This window comes from Benincasa hispida, chromosome 6 (assembly GCF_009727055.1).
Source record: "Benincasa hispida cultivar B227 chromosome 6, ASM972705v1, whole genome shotgun sequence".
Lineage (NCBI taxonomy): Eukaryota > Viridiplantae > Streptophyta > Magnoliopsida > Cucurbitales > Cucurbitaceae > Benincasa > Benincasa hispida.
The window spans coordinates 27888842-27898534 of record NC_052354.1 but is presented as its reverse complement, the minus strand read 5'-3'; positions in this window follow the sequence as shown (position 1 = coordinate 27898534).

Below are 9693 nucleotides of genomic sequence, written 5' to 3'. Positions count from 1 at the left end.
TTTGCTAAAATTGGATTTAAATGCAATTTTCTCATAGAATTTGTTTATGTTTTAGCATGTCGAACTCGATTATTCAACTCTTAGCCTCCGATAAGTTCAATGAAGAGGGTTATTCAAATTGGAAGTTAAACATAAACACAATACTAGTCGTTGATGATCTGAGATTCCTTTTAATGGAGGAACGTCTTCATCTTCCCAGTTCTAATGCAGACTGAAATGTCCGGGATGCCTATGACAGATGGGTGAAGGCTAATGAAAAAGCTAGAGCCTATATTTTAGCAAGCATATTTGATGTGCTTACTAAAAAGCATGAAACCATGGTCACTGATAGAGAGATCATGGAGTCGTTACAAGGGATGTTCGGACAGCCATCCAATATGACAAGATGTTATAAAATATGTTTACAATTCACGTATGAAAGAGGGGACCTTTGTTAGAGAATACGTCTTAGACATGATGATCCACTTCAACATAGTGGAAGCAAATGATGTTGTCATAGACGAGAGGAGTCAAGTTAGTATGATAAAGGAATCTCTTCCGAAGAGTTTTCTGACCTGTCGTACAAACACAATAATGAATAAGATTGATTACAACTTGACAACTCTCCTAAATGAACTCCAGACTTATCAATCCTTAATGAAAAATAAAGAAGGGGAAGCAAATGTTGTTTCCCAAAGGAAATTTCAGAAGGGTTCAACATCTGTTTCAAAACCCTCTGAAAAGAAGTATGAACCTTCAAAGGATAAGAGTATCTAGATGAAGAAGAAGATAAAAGGGAAGAAAAAAGACTCTTGCTACTAAGAGTAAGACGAAAGTTGCAAAAGAAAAATGTTTCCATTATAATGTTGATGGGCATTGAAAACACAATTGCCCTAAATATCTTGCGGGGAAGAAAGCTGAGAAGACAAATCAAGGTAAATACGATTTACTTTTAATAGAAACATGTTTAATGGAAAGTTCTCACTTAACCTAGATTCTAGATTCAGGCGCCCCTAATCATATTTGCATTTTCATTTAGGAAACTAGTTCCTGGAAGCAACTATTAAAAAATGAAATGACTTTCAAGGTGGGAATGGGTGAAGTCATTTTAGCAGAAGAAGTGGGAGACATCAAGTTATGTTTTGGAGATTTCTACATTTTACTAGAAAATGTATATTTTGTACATAGAATGGAAAGAAACTTAATCTCTGTATCTTGTTTTCTAGAACATATGTATAAAGTAACTTTTGATATAAATGAAGTGTTCATTAGTTCAAAAGGTGTTCAAATATATTATGCTAAACTTGAAAATAACTTTATGTGTTAAAACCAACTGAGGCAAATGTTATTTTAAATATAGAGATGTTTAAATCAGCGGAAACTCAAAATAAGAAAAGAAAGATTTCTCCTAATACCCATCTTTGGCACTTAAGACTTTGTCACATAAATCTTCCTTTGTCCTTACTCACATGCATCCTAGGAAAATTCCTAGGAGGTTATCTAACATAGGAATGCTCCAAGCTAAGCACGCTTAACTTTGGAGTTCTTTTGATTGAGCCATCAAAAAGGAAGATGTACCTTGTTAATATAGGTAGTAACTTTCAATTATTTTAAGCCTTTCTTAACCATACTTTCATGTCCTCAGGATCCCTCTCATTCAGATGTGATATCAGTTCGTTCATGTACCTTCTCTTGAACTCGGGTTGTTACAAAAATGGACATCTAAATTAGTTAAAAAAAATAAATCTTTTCCTCCATGTGAATCATGTCTCGAAGGAAAAATGACAAAAAGATCTTTTTCAGAAAAAGGTCTTAGAGCCAAAAAACCTCTAGAACTTATACATTCAGATCTTTGTGGTTTTATGAATGTTAAAGCTCGGGGAGGATTTGAATATCTCATCAGTTTATTGATGATTATTCCAAATATAGCTATGTTTACTAATGGTGTAGCAGAAAGGAGAAATCGAACCTTGTTAGACATGGTTCGTGAAAGAACTCGTATGAGGAGAACCTTCAGCGGGAGCGGATTGACTAAATTCCATTAATTATTGAATACAAAGTTTACAATAAACACACAAATAGATATACGTTTAAATTAAATTACACCTTGTTATTACATGAAAAGAGTTTAGGAAATATTACCTTTGAAGAACCTTTTCTTCGTGAATTTTCCCGAATAGTCACGTACAACTTGAAGACTTCCTTCAAGATAGATCTCGAACCAAACCCCAGATATTACCACAGTGTTACCTTGGTATTCTCATGGTGAGAACCCAGGAGTGGTGGGCTCTGACTATTTTGGTTTAGAGGGGAAGATTAATATAGAGGAGAAAGATTGAGAACTTTTTCACACAAATACTCAAAGATACAAAACTCTTCTGTCTTTCTCTCAATCGTTCAACAACAACGTTCAAAATGTAGAGGAAGAAGAAAAACTATTTTTTTTTATTCCTCTTGCCATAAAAGATAACCACCTCTACTAAAGTGGGTGGAGAGAAAAGATGGGGAAATGAGTTGTATCTCCCTTCTTTATTATTCAAATAATAATATAATATAAATAAATATGATAACTAACTTACCACATTATATTTATATTAAATTATATGTTATATAAAATATATCAAATAACCTATAGTTTTAATATTGTATCACATACAATATAAACTGTAGTTTATTTTCTCTATTATATAGCATTAAATATAAATCATATTTATATTAAATTTAATAACTATGAATCCAATTCATAGAAAAAATATTTGAATCTCATTCAAATATTTATTTCCTCCCATTAAGCTACAATATATCAAATTCATTATGACAATTATATCACATATAATTGAAATAATTTAATTACATTGAACAATTCAAATTAATCCAAAAACTTATTCTCAACTAGATCTTTTTGTGCTACCAATGGGACCTCATGGACCTGTAGCTTGAAGCTCCAACTTAATTAAACTCTTCAATTACATTATTCACTATCTGGTAACTGTCGGGCATTCCACTAAAGACCGACACTTGTACTCTTCGTACTACAGATATATTTCTGTGTCCATTGGATATAACCAATCAACAATGCAATGACCCGTTACAAATTTCTCGTAAGTACAGCTGGACCAAAATATCGTTTTGCCCCTGTAGTTACATCTAACTCCTTAACCACTGATTCCTCTAATGAACAATAAGTCATAGTTCTACTATGACCAAGTCTTTCTCGGGCCAGGAGAGGGTGTGGCCACTATGTTCAAAACCCGGAATCAGTTCTTAAGGGAGCAATTTATCTACTTGCTCCTGCATCGGGGAAGGAGTGAATTCTGTTTTGGATTGCTTATTCCCAGTTCCCTAGTAAGACGAATCCCCAAAATGGTGGCTTGTTGAGTTGGCAATCTAGCCACTCTCACCTATATAAATCAAAGGACTGCCTTCATGAACAAGAGTTCACAACTCACTCAGGATTCAAGTCATGTCACCTATGGTCATCCCAGTGACATGTAAGTCTCTATATGAACGATGTTATATAAAAAGACTAATGATTTCGTGGTCCGGTCTTATACAAACTCTTTATATAGGATACCCCCGCTCACATGTCTCCACAGGAATGATCAGGATCAGATCATTTGTAGCACTTTACAACACTTGTAACATCTATAAAGTGGGCCGTATCCGTAGTGTCACCAGTATAAGGTACCCATCCTTATCCATCTACTACATACTGATTAGGTTATTATTTAAACAAGATCCACTTATATGTCTCTACATACTTGTTTAAATTACATGAAATAACCTTAGATCTTAGTTTATTGGATTGATTATATGCTTATAAAATAACATTTTTTTTTAATTAAAAACAATATGTTTATACAGAATTTACAAACTACGAGATTACAAGAAGATTCAGAATACCATTCCCAACAATCTCCCACTTGTCGTAAAGCTTAGGGAGACTAATGAATAATACAAATAAAGTACAAAATACAATAAACTAAGGCATACACTATACCCCAATAACATCTCCCACTTGCCTTAGACAATGCGCTGCATATCTCATAGACCCAGACTTTCTTGATGACCTTCGAACACTTTAGTCGTACGAGCCTTTGTAAATGGATCGACAACATTGTGCTCGAAGCAATCTTCATGATAAGCACATCACCTTGACGCACAATCTCCTGAATCAAATGATATTTTCGTTCTACGTGCTTGCCTCTTCGATGACTCCTAGGTTCCTTAGAATTTGCCATAGCACCATTGTTATCACAATAAAGTGTGATGGGCAAAGACATATTTGGAACAACTTCCAAACCAGTCAGGAACTTTTTAATCCAAACAACCTCTTTAGCAACTTCACAAGCAGCTACATATTCAGCTTCCATAGTGGAGCCTGCGATGCATCCTTGCTTGATGCTTTGCCATACTATAGCTCCTCCATTTAGAGTAAACATTAACCCTGATGTGGATTTTCAAGAATCCCGATCAGTCTGAAAGTCAGAGTCCATGTATGCTGTAAGGATCAAATCCTTATCTCCATACACGAGCATATAGTCCTTCGTTCTCCGAAGATACTTGAGGATTGTTTTGATCGTCGTCTAGTGATCTAATCCTGGATTGGACTGATATCGACTGACAATCCCTACTGCACAACAAATGTCAGGTCTAGTACATAACATTGCATATATAAGGCTACCAATAGTCGATGCATAGGGAATCCGTCTCATTTCCTCAACCTCTTGAGGAGTCTTAGGACTCTGTTCCTTAGACAATACAATTCCATGCTTGAAAGGTAATAAACCCTTCTTGGAATTGTGCATCGAATATCTGACAAGCATCCTGTCAATATACGATGCCTGAGACAAGGAAAACTTTTTTTCTTATGATCCCTTATAATTTGGATCCTTAGAACAAATTGCGCCTTCCCCAAATCTTTCATTTAGAATTGGGTGACTAGACATTTCATAACATTAGTCAGAAAACCTATATCATTCCCAATGAGTAGGATATCATCCACATACAGCACGAGGAAAGCTACTGAACTGTTGATGATTTTCTTGTAAACACAAGGCTCATCAAAATTCTGATCAAAGCCATAAGATTTGATTGTAGTATCAAATCTTATATTCCAAGATCAAGATGCTTGCTTTAGTCCATAAATGGATCGATTAAGCTTGCAAACCTTTTGCTCTTGATCTTGTTCAATGAATTCTTCTGGTTGATTCATGTAGATGGTCTATTCAAGATTACCATTCAAAAAGGCAGTCTTGATGTTCATTTGACATATCTCATAGTCATAATATGTGATTATAGACAAGAGAATCATAATAGACTTTAACATGACAACAGGTGAGAAAGTTTCTTTATAGTCCACTCCCTCAACCTGGGTATAACCCTTTGCCACAAGTCTAGCTTTAAAGGTTTGTACCTTTCCATCTACACCTCTTTTCCTCTTGTAAATCCATTTACAACCTATAGGTTTTATCCCATCAGGTTGATTTACAAGCTCCCAGACAGAATTGAAGTATATGGACTCCATTTCTTGATTTATGGCTTTAATTCATTCATCCTTGTCAACATCTTTTATTGCTTGCTTATAAGACAATGGATCTTTAACACCATCATCAGGTATGATGTCTTGGGCTTCTGTTAAACCCATGTAGCGTACATGTGGGTTCATAACTAACCCACTACGTCGAGACAATCTCAACTCTTGAGATGGATGACTAGATGAACTGACATCAACAACCCTTGTTGATCTATTAGCCTATTCAACAACTCTTGTTGAAGTCTCAACATTCTCATTAGAAATATCATTTAAAACGAGTTTACTTCATGGCTTATGATCCCTCATGTGGTCTTCTTCCAAGAAGGTAGCATTTTTTAACATAAATACTTTATTCTCACTTGGATCATAGAAGTATCCACCTCTTGTTTCCTTGGGTTACCTACAAATAGTCACACTTTTGAACGAGGTTTCAACTTTTTGGGGTTTTCCATAAGCACATGGGCTGGACATCCTCAAATCCTGAAGTGACGTAAACTACCTTTACGAGCTCTCCATAATTCAAAAGGCGTTTCAAAAACACTCTTTGAGGGAACGTTGTGTTGAGGTTGATGCCCTAAAGTCTCGTGCCCTGTAGTTTGTACGAATGCTTGTGATGTATAATATATGATATTTTACTTCACTTCTTGATTTTTCTCATTTGAATGTTTTATTTGCTTTACCAAAAACCAATAAACTAAAATCCTTGGTTGTCTTTATGTAACTTAAGCATGTATGTGGTGACATACAATTGGATCATGTGTTAAGTGATAATCAAAATGGTTTGTAGTATATGAATATAGGTGGGAAACCTTATCCTGGTAACGCTACGGATGTGGCCCGCTTTGTGGAATAGTTACAAGTGTTGTAACTTGTCACAAATGACATGATCCTGATCATTTGTGTAGGGGACATGCGAGCAGGGACGTCCTATACAAGAGTTTGTATAAGACATGACCACGATGTTAACGTCTCGTTATATAATACCATTCATGACAGAGATGATGGAACACGAGACATACACAGTGGAATAAGGATCTAATTACACTCTAATTTCTCTAATTAAAAGGAAATTAGCATGCAAATATAGAAAAAAACAGTAAACTAAAAAGAGATAATGTACAATCTTTGTAGCTCCTGAAAAATGCTTTTTCTCGCTGAATCTCGACCCGAACTCTACCGGACCACCACTAGAGTTTCTCTGCTATTCTCTGGACTCAGAACCGAGTTGTGGGACCCGGTGAATGAAGGAATGAAAAGGAAGAATGAGAGGTTCAAGGTTAATGTGAGAAAAAATGGAGTTTTTGGTGAGAATTTGGAAACCAAAAAATAGAAAATTCAGCAAGAAGAAGAAAACGTTATTTAAAAAAAAAAAAACTTCATTTTATAAAACAATTACATGCATCTAATGCATATAAAAGCTCACCAAAAATCAACACCTCACAAAGCACTAAACCAAAGTGGGTTATATATCATTCTATAATGTTTACACATAGTCCACTTAAGTTAGTGGGATTATCCAACAAAAATGTTGGATAATTCCACTAACTCTAGTCAAGGGCAAAAAGGTCTTTTTTCCATTTGGTCGAAATCAAAGTTTGACTTTTCCTTAGCGAAAAAGTCGACCCTTTGACTTTTTAAAGTTTTGACCCTATTGACTAATTTTGACCTCCCGAACATGAATCCGCATTCATATTTTCGAAATTCAAATCACATTTGAATATAGAGCACCATACAAAAAACCAATAGCGATATCACATATACTTGTCGGTTTTAATTCCTTTTCCTAGTTCAAACAATTTGAATTAATCCAACGTACTGTTCTAAGTTTAATCCATATGAGCTAGCAGGGGACCTAATGGACCTACAGATCATGGGCTCCAGCCTAGAGAGAGGGTGGGGCCCCTCGTTCTAATTCTAAAGTCAACACTTAAGGGAACAATCTATCTATTACCCCTAGAGACGGGTAGGAGTGAAGTTCGTCTTGCACCCTATGTCCCCAGCTATTTACTTGGTCTTATCCCTGAAATGGGAGGCTTATTAAGCCAGCGCTATTGAGCTGCTCTCACCCATGTAGATCTAAGAATAATCTCGAATAAACAGGAGTTCATAGTTAGCTCAGGATTGAGATCAAGTTACCTAGGTCATCAAATTTGAATTAGTTAGTTTTATACAGTAAATGGTGTTATAAAGAAAAAGTGACTAAGTTGTGGTCCAGTCTTATACAAACTCATTGCATAGGATGCCCCCACTCACATATCTTTATATGAACGATTCAGGATCACATCGTTTGTACTAACTACAAAGTGGGTCGCATCCATAGTGTCCCCAGAACAAGGCGCCCAATCTTATCCCTATACTATAGACCATTTTAGGCTAATACTCGAACTTCATCCATGTTTTATGTCATTATATAAAGTTTAAGTTTACATAAAATAGCCTCAGGACCTTAGTTTATTGGATTCAAGATTACAATTTCAATAACAATTTTATTGAAAAAAAAAATAGAATATGTTTGTCAATTTACAAACTACGAGTTTTAGGATATAAAATCCAACAAAAGACTTCACTTCACTAGGATGACCATAGGTAACATGACCTCAATCTTGAGTGAGTTAGGAACTCTTGCCATTGAGAGCGGTCCTTTTATTTTCATGGGTGCGAGTGGCCAGGCCACCGACTCAAACTACCACTTTGGGGATTCGTCTGATTTGGGAGCTAGAAATTTGGCTACACAAGATGGAATTCACTCCTTCCCTGAAGCAAGGGTAAGTAGATAGATAGCTCCCTTGAGGGCTGATTCCAAGGCTTGAACGATGTGGCGCCACACACTTTCTCTTGACCCAAGAGGTATTCACACATAGTTGAACTATGTTGTATTGTTCATTAAAGGGATCACTTAAGGAATGAGATGTAACGGGGCAAAACGGTAATTTAGCCCAGCTGTACTTACGAGCTGTGAAGGGCTATGATACTCATGATTGGTTATATCCGATGGACACAAAAATATATCTGTGGTAAAAAGAGTTCAACTGTTGGTCTTTAGTGGAATTCCTGACAGTTAATAGATGATGAATCTCGTGGCTAAAGAGTTTAGTCAGCTATTCATGTACCGTTGGAGCTTTGAGCCATAGGTCCATAATGTCCCCTTGATAGCTTGGATAAAGTTGAGAATAAGTTTTTGGGTCAGTTTAAAATATTCAAATTGACAAGAGGGAGTTCGATTATATATGATATAATTGAACTGATTAATTATATATGATATGATCGACTAAATGTATGAGATACATTGTTTTAGAGGAAATTGGATATAAATATGATTTATATCAAGTAGAGGATAAAACATTATAGTAGATATATGATATCAAACTATAGGTTAAAAATAATATGATTATATTAATTAATTAATTAATTAGGCGGTTATGTGATAATTGGCTGAGTTTCTCTAAATTCGTGCGAAAATGGGAAGTTTGATTTCAGTTCTTGTAACTAAAGAATAAAATGAAAATAGATTTCATCTTGGATTATACACGAAAGAGATCCGAAAATCGCTCACGGTGTGAAAGTATACGATCGCTTAGCGTGGAGAGCCTATACGATAGTGCCCGTCTTCCTAATGATCGCACACCCACGAAACTAAACGATTGTCGCGTTTTCTAAACAATCGCTTACATTACTAATAGCATCGTTTAGCGCGCTGACGCAGATCTAAACGATCGCTTACCATTTAATAGACGATCGCTTAGCTAAAACCTACACGATCGTGTACCGCTGATCTAAACGATCAAGCCACACCTAGACTATATGACAGTCTTCTACTATCTTCCACTTGCTTGTTCGTTTTACACGATCACTTTTCCTTTGCGTAATCATCTAGTGTGTGCTAAGCGATCGTTTACCTAGGCGTTTTACTAAATGCATGGAGCTTCAACGCAACGGTTTCAAGAACCCGGGTTCGCCTGTGAAACCGGTTTGCTCAATTGAAAAAATGTTAAGGGATAGAATTTTCATTCCGGTTTTGTAAAGGTTCATCCCAGTCCATTAATCATTAGTTATTACATGAGATGTAATGTTTATTATATGTCATATGGTATCGCACATATAGAAAATCCCCACCTTAGGTTATGCAATTTGGTCATTCATCATCTTTTTATTAATATAAGAGTTATAGTTAGAAAAAT